The 12,079-nt window shown below is 36.9% G+C and overlaps 1 pseudogene across 1 annotated transcript; it reads left to right on the top strand.

Annotated features, from left to right (window-relative positions):
• Positions 1-4,591: 4,591 nt before the first annotated feature.
• LOC148730311 (E3 ubiquitin-protein ligase RNF8-like) lies at positions 4,592-10,662 on the top strand (annotated as a pseudogene). The gene is made up of 5 exons (XR_016001846.1): positions 4,592-5,154; positions 5,523-5,661; positions 6,246-6,307; positions 8,158-8,241; positions 8,787-10,662. The product of XR_016001846.1 is annotated as an E3 ubiquitin-protein ligase RNF8-like (transcript).
• The last annotated feature ends 1,417 nt before the right edge of the window (positions 10,663-12,079 follow it).

Below are 12,079 nucleotides of genomic sequence, written 5' to 3'. Positions count from 1 at the left end.
GCGCGTTGGAATGAGAATAATTATGCAACTCTTACTTTCCCGGTCAACCATATGTTTGCAGTAGTGTTATTTTGAAAGTTTAATTTATCTGTGAACTTGATTTCATAAGCTTGTTCATGATCTAAAAGTTTTATCCGAGCTTGTCCTATCTTTCCCAAATAATTTCCGAATTTCGTGTCGCAGTTGTCTGTTTATAAAAATGGCCGCTTGGAGAGTTCTCCAAGAACTCTACAAGAATCTTGAACTAGTATTAGAGGTTTTATCATACTGAGATTAGACGAGAAAAATGCTCTGTTTACAGAAGGTCGAAGGGAAATCCTATGATCCTTCTCTACAACCAGAATACATTTTGCCAAAACCGACTGTCAGTCATCTCGGACGCAGCAAAGAACACTCGGATGTTGTTATGGACAGTGCCATATGTCCTTTAATGATTAGTCGTGTTCATACTGAAATTCATTTCAACGAAGGAAGGTTCAGAATTGATTGTGAAGGACTGAACGGGCTGTTATATATAACGGGCTCCCTATATATCTTAAATGCTCACACCATAATTATTATATCAGCCCCCACTCTGGCAACTCTAATAAACAACTCGGTTCAAAGGGGTATCTTCCCCTCCAAACTTAAGCATGCTAAGATTATTCCAATATTTAAGGATGGGGACGAAGCCGAACCTGGAAACTATCGTCCTATATCACTTACATACATACATACGTAACTTGACCACGCCCCATAGGGGCTTTTCAGGGCCAATTCCCACCCATACCAACCCAGGGGAGGACATCCACCACACAGTAATCTCGTGCGTGGGAAATTAACGTCTCCTACCCCTAACCTTGCAGGAGACGGGGCCTACGGTTTATTCGTCCTTATCCGAGAAGACTAGAATATCTATCCATTTTTTGATTATAGAAAGGTAGCGAATTCTCCTCACTTATTTTAAGACCATCTTTCGGTCTTTACTAGACTCTTTGAGAAAATTATGTTCAACCGCCTAAAGGCCTTGTTTAGCAAACATTGCTTATTTTACGAGTCTCAGTACGGTTTCCGAAAACAGCGCTCAACCGAGCATGCAATCCTGGATATTGTGAACAAAATTCAATTAAACACGGACAAGGGAATGTTCTCCTGTGGTGTATTTATTGACATTCAAAAAGCATTTGATACTGTGAATCACTCTATCCTCCTTCATAAACTATCCCACTACGGCATCCGGGGTATAGTAAACGACTGGTTCTCCTAGAATCCAGACCCCACTCAAGTAGGTCCCCACGTCATGATCTAGAAAGGAAAGTACCCTTTGTGGCGTTCTTCAGGGGAGTGTACTTGGCCCCCTACTATTTCTTATTTATGTAAATGATATCTACATGGCCTCAGACAAGTTAACCTTTTACCTTTTTGCTGATGACACTAACCTTTTATACGCTGATAAAAACCTAAAATCCCTCGAAACCATCGTCAACTGTGAACTAATTAAAGTTGTCGTCTGGTTAATCGCAAATAAACTCTCCTTAAATATTAAGAAAACGAGCTATATAATTTTTTATCCATATCAAAAATGCATTAATTTTAACATTTGCGTAAAGGCCTATGATGGCCGCACTAAAACGTTCTTTGATCTTGAACGTAAGGATAATGTTAAATACTTAGGGGTAATAATTGACCAACATTTATCCTGGAAACCACATTAAATATATTTCTCTAAAAATCAGCAGAAATATTGGAATTATTTCGAGACTAAGACACTTTGTCCCTTTAAAAACACTTCTAAGTATTAAAAATTCATTAATTTCTCCTCTATATATCTTACGGCCTCATTTCCTGGGGCCGAGCTTCCAAATCTCATTTAGAAAAAAATTCTTATACTCCAAAAGAGAGCCGTCCACCTCATCAATTTTCTGGCTTTCAGAACGCATGCAATTCCATATTTCGCCCAATCTAACATTCTGCCAATCTCAATGCTCTACTTCAAACTTTCATCAATCTTAATGTTTGATATAACAGCTAACTCTGCACCTCAAAATATCTGTAATCTATACTTCTACACAAGACATACATCAGTATAATACTCGCTCATCATCTTCTGGTAACTACTATATTAATCATCAGTTGGCTCAATCATCATAAAAACTCTTTTTCCATTGTTGGTGCTAAAATTTGGAACAGCATTCCCAAAAGCTATCGGAAACTGGCAATGCATATGTTCAAAAAGAAAATTCAAGTATTACTATTTGAAACTCTAGAAACTCTGAACAGTTATGCTGACACTAGCACTCTTATTTCTGAAATAAAAAAGGCATCTTAATTACAATCCAATCATAAATTATGTTTTTCTTCACTTTTTATCATTTCTTTTTCCACTTTTGACAAATAATGTATTCAAAATCGACTTTTTTAACGCCTTCAATTACTAATTCGTGTTTGTTTGTCCTTAACATCGCCCGCCTAGATTGGCTCGCTATTTGTAGTCGGTGTTTATTGTAAGTAACTGTTTTGGAAGACCTAATAAACTTGTAAAAACTTGTAAAAACTTGTAAAAACTTGTTAGTAAACAAAAAAAAGCCTAGCCTGCTGTGCAGGCGTCATGTTGGGGCGAGTTAAGATTACAAGCTCCTGATCGTTTATCCGACGTCGTGTTTGATTTGGAGTCAGAGTAAGATGTTCACCCACCAACCTCAGCCCATCTCCTTACTTTTGACCGTCACTCACCCCCTCGGTACAAATTGCATTCTCTCCCCAGCCTTCCCTTGCCACTAAAATCAAAGATGGCGGCCATTTCTCCCTAAGACAAAACTAAGCACTCGCTCGCCCAAATTACTCCTGCTCTGCAGGCTTAACAAAGCGTAGCTCCGCTGTCCTATGCGAGGGTGATGTAGTTGTCTTTGAAGGTGCTGGCGTTAAAGCAAAAGAAAGACAGGGTTTGTCGGCGTACGATTCAGAGCTTGTTTATACTTTTAGTGAGGTCTGCCAAAAATTATGATTCTGAAGAAGTGGGCTCCTTTGGAGAAGGATCAAGAGATGGGAGTGTGCGAAGGTGAAGTAGATGGAAAAATCCTGTATCGCCAAGTGAAGTACTTAGGTATGGGTACATGACAGAGAGGTAGGGGTACTTTTGAAAGGTGTTAGGGACTGGTCATTTATTAGAGGCTGGAGTGGAGGTGGGCTGGTGCATTTTAATTTTCCTATACATAATTTCCCATGAGCCTGTTCTTGCCACTGCATAACATAATGTGGCCCCCCTTTGAGTCTGTACATGAAATAAGATGACCTGCCCTCAACCACAGAAACTCACCAAACTAGTAAAGCAAATAGCGAAAATAAGAGAAAGGCTTTAATCTCCAAACTACTGTCTGATGGTGAGGTTTCAGTTAAGGAAGTTGGCTGCTCAAATATCCTTGAAAGGGACACAAGTTTACTGGCTAAAGCAATTGATGGAAAGAGGGCTTGTAAGTGATCAAGCTTGTACACTAATTAAAGAGTACTTGCCCTCAGCTCCTCAAACAGTGAATCAGAGGACAGTGATACTGAGTAATACAGAGTAATCCATGAAGTTTTTTTTCCAATGTGAAAGAACTGCTAATACACCATGTTATGTTGGTTTGTTATGCCATCACTTTGATAATAAATCATATTTGACTAATGTTAATGATTCCATGAGTGTTTCTTTTTTTGTGGAACGGAAATTGGAATGCATAAAAGTACATGGCCCCTCAGAAATGGTTGCACAATTTTATGCAGCCCCCCATTTTCAGGTGCACAAAATGGTATGCCCCCACCCCATTTGCACCAGCCAACCCCCCCACCCTGTAATAAATGACTGGTCCCTTAGTAGGGCTACTGGACCCAGTGGAAGGAGTGTGGGCTTTTAGAAAGAGAAGTGAAAAATTTATGAGGGGACTGTGGGGTTTTAGATCCTAGAAATATGATAGAATAATGAATTCTTATAAGACGTCTTATGAAAATAAGATAAGAAGAATTCATGTACTGTAATAGAAGGGTACCTGTTTATAAGTTGTCCACAGAGAGGCAATTGTGTTGTGTTCACAGACATGACTCAGTGTGCTCTCACAGCTCCTCTCTCCACCCAAGAGTGTATAAAAGGGTAACAGAAGAAGCTGTCAGGGGAACTTGAGGAACTTACTGAGGGGGAAGGAGAAAGGGGATGAACTGCAATGGACTGGCATACCCTCCTAGGAAAGTGGCAATACTGTATCTTCTCCATTATGTTAAGCATGACAGGTATTTAAATAGATAAAATAGATTTCCAAATCAGTTAAGCATCCCCTTGCCTGTAGAATTCTGCATTGAATTGCTTGCAAAAACTGATGCCATATATCATTTTCAAGTGCAATTAAAGGCAGAATTCATGAGTCATGAAATGGAATTTCCTTGAATCATATAATTAAATAAAAATTAGTAAAAAAAAAGTAAAACAGCATTACTTATGGTCGTTATGTAAACACAGATGCAAAACAGGTCAGGCCTAGGGTTGAGTTGTGTTTTGATAATTTCAGTTCCCCTTGTGAAAAGAAGGCTAAAGGCAGCATGGAAGGCAAGCATGTCAATTCTTGACTTCTTATAATTTAAAGGCATCATATAGTGAAACAACAATATTTAATTTGTAGCAGATATTTAATAAAATGTACAAATTAAACATAATTATTTAAAGGAGGAAGTTCAGTTTTATGCTCCAGAAAAGTGTATGATATTATCTCAATCATTAGAAAGACACATGAAATTATGATGCTACCTGTTGCTGTATTGAAATAGGAAGACTAACCTGACCTTCTGAAAATTTTCTCTCAATTTTCTTTAAATGCCATCATAAATGCCACTGGCTTAAGTGTTGTTCAGTTAAGTCTGGATACTATTTTTGTCATCTTTTGGCAATCAATGTTGAGAGTAAGAGAAGTAGTTATTTTTGTTTTGGAAGCACATTTGAAACTTTTATGGTAGAGATATATGGTTTTAGGAGTATCTAACAACAACAACAACAACAACACTTCTTAACTAAAATTATTTATTCTTTAAGGTATCTTAGCATCTTTTAGCACAGTGCTTTTGGCCACCATCATAAGCATTAATATATTTTTCAGGTTTTGGAAGGTGATCAAAAGGTTGATCCACAGGAAGAAGCTAAAATGAACAAAGGTATATTTAACTCCAAGTGCTAGGTGAATTAAACACAACTTCATGATGCATGATGCAACTCTCCCCTGAAGGCATTCTGTATATTGAAGAAATATGTGGGAAAAAAGCCCATAGTGTCATATCTGGTAAAAAAAGTTACTAGATAAGTCTGTACTAGAGCTTAAAGTGACCCACCCAGTTGGACTAATTATCCTGGTTTTCTTGGCATGAAGCAACTAGGAGTATTGCCACTTAGCCATTCTCCTCTCAGTTCTATAGAATGCTATATTCTCCATCCAAATTGCCAAGTATTTCTCTAAAAGAACACAGGGAGAATTGTTTAAATGGCATTACCAGAGCTCATGTTAAATTTTCCTTTTGACTGGTAGTTGACAGCAGATCAAAGAAGTGCCTGAAAGATTTAAATGAGGAATTACTTTGCTGTATCTGGTGTGAACTCATGGTATTAGCACACACTTTGCCTTGCTCACTGACTTTCTGTTTTGGTTGTATCAGGGACTGGCTTTGGTAAGACATGCTGCAGAGCATTATTTTTTGTTTTTAGTTCAAATTCATCTAAACTCTTTATCCCCAAGAGTGACTAACATCTACTTTCTCAATACAATATCGCCCCTGTATCACACATAAAGGTCAGGAGAATTAGGAAAATCGTCACCAACAAAAGATAAGCTCTTCATTGTTTAACAAATTCTCCTTCTTAGCACCCTAGGGAATGTATAGAGAGCAGTATGGAGAATATGCATACTGATGTTAGGGTTATTAGGTAAATCTATTTGGTCATGTCAGATTATTTTACAATTATAGTTTATACTACCACTCATTGGTAAGGGTAGAATTTTTTTATTCAGAATTAAAAAGATAACCATAATTTCAAGAGAGTCATTGATATAAAACTTTTAAATTGCATGTTCACTTGTTTTCTGTAAGAAAAAGAACAATTTATGTGTACTTTTCAGGTGCAAACTAAGGCATAATTTGTGAACTGTCCTTTTGTTGCTTAAATTGAGCTGCTAAGCTATGACATTTGAGAATTTTGTTTAGGGACAAAAAAGTATGATTGAAGTTATTTTTAATTTCCTGTTTCTTCTTAGTCATTCAAGACTGTCCAAACTGTAGAGCAAAGGCTCAACTCATGTCTGCTGTACCAGTGAAGGTGAGATAACAGTTAGAGGGTTATTAGAATAGAACCCTAAGGCTATTTGTGATGGAACACCAACTTCTCACTTTTTTGTCAGGCGATACATGACAATTTGGAAGGAGAACCTTGTAGTTTGTCGTAAGTCACTCAGGGCTTTTTTTCTCTCCCACTCTTCAATTTTGCTTGCTTAGTTAGTGAAAGTTTGAGTGAATTATATCCCTTTAGACAATTTCTAATACTTGGCCTTAATGTTTGGAAAAATTGTGACATCCCAGAATAGACATGCATGCTTTAAAACACTGTTTTAAATGTGTATGCTCTTCTGTCAAGACTAGTCTTGCCCTGGTCTTGGACAGATTCTCTATGAGTTTAACAGACATATTTTGGGCCTCTTATCTTTGAGCTGCACTGTGAACCTACTTACTCACTCAATTCTTCAGAATTCACATGATTCCCAAGATCTGATTGCTAACTCTCCTCTCTAGCCACTACACATTTCCTTGAAAATTAGTAACAGGAATTTGGTGTCAGATCAAGATAACAACTTCTACCTGATAAGTTTAAGAATTCTCATTACCTGTATGTAGGCTGAATAATGCTTCAATTGTTTAAGTGAGAGGTTACATGTTAGTATTAAAAACTGGATCATTGTGTGACTGAGGCAGGTTCTGATGTTGTTATTTGAACAACGAGACAGACTTATAGCCACAATAAAATTTATTTATACAGGAAAGTACAAAAGAAATACTACTGATAAAAAGAAAGGGTGATTGCAAGCAAATCCTCAGTAAAATAGGTCACTAACTTGAGGTTTCACGTACTGGAGTTCGTTTTTTGTGACCAAGAGGTTCTGAGCTTGTAAGTGCTGGTCTTGACACTCTGAACTACTGAGTTAAACTAACTAACTGTACTTCTTTTATAAGGAATCGAACAACAGCAAGAAATTCTCTAAAATTTTGGAAGTTAGGTGTGATCATTCTAAAGGAAATTTAGCTGCAAATCCTGTGTTTAGGTTGATTTGGTTATCATAGGAAATAGTTAGGTGTGGTGGTGTGACTTAAAGGAAATTTATGATGCAAATCCTGTGTGTATGATAATTTGATTATCATAGGAAATAGTTTCTGAAGATGTAATTCTAAAATTATAACAAAAAAATATTGCAGTGTCATGCACAGTTGTGAGCCTGGTCACAAATGGATAATGCAATTCAAGACTTTTTATTGGCTTAGCCATGATTATGGTATATGAGCCAATATACCATAGTCTACAATTATGGTAAGTGTACGCATTAGCTTAAAATTTAAAGGGAGCTAAAAAGAAGAGAAGAAGAGAAGATTGATTTTGTCTAATATCTTGGGGGCGTTTTTTATAAAACAATTATTCCACTTGTGCTTGTCGGATAGGAGATGATTATAGCCAACTTGGCGCTACACACCTCATTGGCTATCTATTATCTCATTTACAATACACGCTCATGGAACAATTGTTAATTATCACTTCTGGTATTGAAAGAGTTACTTAAGACATTCTCACAATTTGCCTTGATGTGTTGACAAATTTTGACATCCCAGAATAGGGACGCATTTTTTAAAACACTGTTTTCATTGTACATGTTTGTCTGTCAAGATTAGTCTGCTGCTGTTCTTAAGTAGGCATACTCTGTACGAGTTTAACAAGCATATTTTGGACCCCTTATCTTTGAGCTGCACTTAAAATCTACTCAATGAACCACTTCTTATTCACATGTAAACATTTTTTTTTTTTCAGTTTTGTGACATGTCCAGTATTTTGCTAATGAGAAACAAGAATTTAGTTGTTATGAGAGTGGCATGGGTAAGTGTTAAGCTTCCCGTTTGACCTTCTAGGTGCTAGGTGACAATACAATAAACAAGGTAGCAGAAGAAGTTATTTCTCCAGAGGAGCTGAAAGAGAGGCAGAGTAAAATTCAGGTAAGCAGTGATTTGAAACAAAAACCTTCAATTTTTGCTGTCCAGGTTAAGTTTTGTATTTTGTTCTTCATTAGAAATTCTGGTGAACTAAAACATATTTTTCTTAGAGTATTTTTCTTCTCTTTCTAACAGAAGTAAAACAAATTGTTCCGTGTAGCAAGTATTCACCTCAGTGGAGGTGAATAATGGTGGATATTAACCTTGCCACTTGGCTGGGTTTATATACACCACTATAATATTCACCAACACTTGAGTGAATAGCTTTTTTGATATATTATTATACAGAAATAAAAAAAGGAGTATATTTCTGTCAATTTAACAAAAAATAGTTGGAGATTGTTTTCTTTGGTTGCTTGGCGGTCAGTGGCACTTGCCAATCACTTCTGAACCAGTGAATCAGCACTATGCACCTGTGAGGCATTCTCTAACAAATTATTTTAATTTTGTGAATTTAAGATTCTTTTTCAATTGCTGTGTAATGAAGGTTAAAAAAAAATGAAATTTACTAGTATTAGTTTCTCATGTAATATCACTTTCCTTTCTAGGAGATGAGTAAAGAAGCAAAAATAAAGGCTCCAAAGAAAGTTGTGTCTGTTTCATCAACTAGGTCAGGGCTGGTTGAAGTGTTATTTTGTCAAGGCAACTTCTTGACTAAATGTAAAATCATAAATTTTTTTCATTGAAAATTTGGTTTGGATTTTTGCTTTTGTTTTGATTTAGTGACAGTAAAATATAAGATAATAAGTGACTCTAAGCAAGAAAGTAGTGACAGTGAAAATTACTTAGAAGAGGTTAACTGTTCATCCAAGGTTTAACTGTGACATATTTCTAGTATTTCGTCCGGACACATTAAATCTATCATGAAATAAATCGCAAAGATAGGGTGGTGCCTGCTTTGTTCTACTCTGATGGACCATGGTAACGGTATTTAATTGAAGTTTTTGAGGGACACTTAACCAACCAAGGGATTTGCGCGCAGCTGAGAGACATAATCAAATTTTTTGATACCTAGGATTATTCTGCAAGCAAAGTTCTGAATGAGTTGTAGGTTAGAAAATGCTTTTGCTAGAGGTATTATCCCGAACAGTAGAACAATAGAAAAGCCTGCTGAAAACAAGAGCGTTAATAATTAAAGTAAGAGTTTTGTTGTCCAAAAGATGTTTTATTCTATTGATACGACGTAAATTATCCAGGCAGCTCGAGGACAGTTAAGATCAGTGTGGTCGTCAAAGGTCACGGCAGAGTCGATCCAGACTTTTACAACACGACAAGGTGCTTGGTTTTGTTTGGGTTTGTTTGGGCCTGGTAACTAGTCAAAATATAGGCTTAACGTATGATGCACGATCCTCGCATTAGAGAGCACTATTTATACAATAGCGAAAATCAGACCTGAAAAAAATCAGGCCGTTAAGTTGATTCGTAATGAACCCGTGATGATAAATCAGATACAATGTATATATGAAGTTCATATATTTTTCAGGTCTGATTTTCGCTATTGCATAGATAGCGCTCTCTACTGCGAGGATCGTGCATCATACGTATCTAATACCGCAGTTCAAAATATATGAACGTTAGATATACATTGTATCTGATTTATCATCACGGGTTTACTACGAATCAACTTAACGGCCTGCTCCCAGTTGGCTTGTTAGCTCAATTGGTAGAGCGCTGCACTAGTATCGCAGAGGTCAGTGGTTCAATCCCGTACAGGCCTGATTTTTTTCAGGTCTGATTTTCGCTATTGCATATATAGCGCTCTCTACTGCGAGGATCGTGCATCATACGTATCTAATACCGCCGTTCAAAATATATGAACTTCCTATATACATTGTATCATATAGGCTTTACTTTTTTTGCGTATGGAGGGTTGCCAAGAGGAAAAACCTTTCTGCAGATTTGAACGGCGTTTGGTGTTAAAACCAAAGATTTACTTGACTTTTGACGGGAGAAAATATTTTTTTACATCGGAAAACATTTTTCCCACTAAAAGACTTAGTATATTGTTTGATAAACACTAAGCACGATTCAAGAACGCAGACTTTTTTTCCAGAGACAATTTTCCTGCCAAAAAACTTTTTTTTTTTCGAAATTGTAATTTTCCCTTTTTAAGAGCGCAAGATTTCTGAACATTATAAATCCGACAGACACCACGCGATCATCGCTCTTCTTAGTACTCTTTCTTTAAAGTGGACAGTGTTGCACGCTGACATGTGACTCGCAATGAAATTAGCATACATAGTTTAGTGCACGAGCACTTGCAGTCTGCAAGATTAGCATATCTGGCTTGTACTTAAGAATTTGACATTTCGTAATTAAAACGTATACTTTATCGAGAGCACCACGCTATCAACAACAGTAGTATCTAAGCGAGACTTTTCATAAACTTTAAGTTGATCAATAAATTGCTTGGATCTTGTGGCATCATCTTTCAAACCTAAAAGAAAAAGCACTAATTCAATGGCAGTAATTGAGGAAAACCTTTTGTGGGAATCGCCTCGCGTTCTATAAAAGATATTTTCTACTCGTTTATGCTTTTCACTGCGTTGACCTACGAAGATCTGAATGTCAATTCTCTCCTCCAGCTGATGCACATTTCCTTGTACATGGGTAGATACTAAACATATCCAGAAAGACATGGTTACCATGGCAATCTAATGAAAAATCACACCCCACCCTTACATGTGACTAACAACTCAATTCAATTTTGATTGACAGAAGCTTCTTTGATTTCATAAGCAGAAAATCGCCTTAATTATTTCCTAAAAGAAATTTCGGTCATATCCAACCGCAATTATTTTTCCAGAAGAAAAGAGAAAAGCTCATTTAAAGTAAAGAACAAACAAGCAAACAAACAAACAAAAGCCAGCAAACAAAACTTAAAAAACAAAATGAAAAGTGAACTTGATTTGATAAGCTTGTTCATGATCCATAACGTACCATGCCTTTCTTCTTTCTTGATCGCCTGATGGCTGATACACATGAAGAAAATCACAAGTGTAAATGTAACGTTGAAGAAAAGGACGATGCAGATTCGTTTGGGAAGGGAAGGATCAGGAGAGGAAGGGGGGAAAAGGGGCATGGGGGGATTATGGGGGATCGGGGGAATGTGGAGGATCAAAGGGAGGTGGGGAAATACACGGGGTTTGATCGCCGGATATTCGGTTCGGTTTAAATTCGCTTCGAAAATATTTCAATGTTTTTTTTTTTCGGTTGTGGTTAAAATCCGTTCCCCTCATATTCGGAACGCACCAGAGGTAAATCGGCATTTTCTCGCGTTCGAGCACGATGACTTATTAACTTTTTTCTCGGAATTAAGCAATGTCATTCTTCCGCTGAAATAGATTCGTAGCGGAGGAAAAGGAATAATTTTCGAAAACGCAAATTAGCCAGTGCTCTTAGATATAATTTTCATGATAATATAGGAATTATATAAGTACTGCATTCCCTAAACGAGCCCCGGAAACGGTGGGACCCCCTTTTTTATCTCAAAAATTCCCTTTTTTTTATTTCAAAATTTTTTGTTCTTATAATAGAAGATAAATTAACAATAAAAGGTAAATGTTGACAAAAATCTCAGTGCAGATTCTATTTCAGAGAAATGAACCCAGGGAGTGGTCAATATTTATCGCCTGGGAGAGGGAAGGGGGCGAGGATTTCAATTATCATGTCTTAGCTAATCCCCGGTAAGGCTCTGTAAAATTCTTATGACTTTTCCCCACCCCGCCCTTCTCATTGGCAGATAATTGACAGACGTCAATTATCTATAGTTCTTTCCTTTTATACTCTATCGACGACGACTGATTCTCCCTCTGTTCTCCCTAAAAACCAAATGATCCCC

The sequence above is a fragment of the Stylophora pistillata genome, chromosome 5, assembly GCF_964205215.1.
Source record: "Stylophora pistillata chromosome 5, jaStyPist1.2, whole genome shotgun sequence".
Lineage (NCBI taxonomy): Eukaryota > Metazoa > Cnidaria > Anthozoa > Scleractinia > Pocilloporidae > Stylophora > Stylophora pistillata.
Note: the sequence above shows the minus strand (reverse complement) of the source record. Positions and strands in the feature narration are given on the sequence as shown.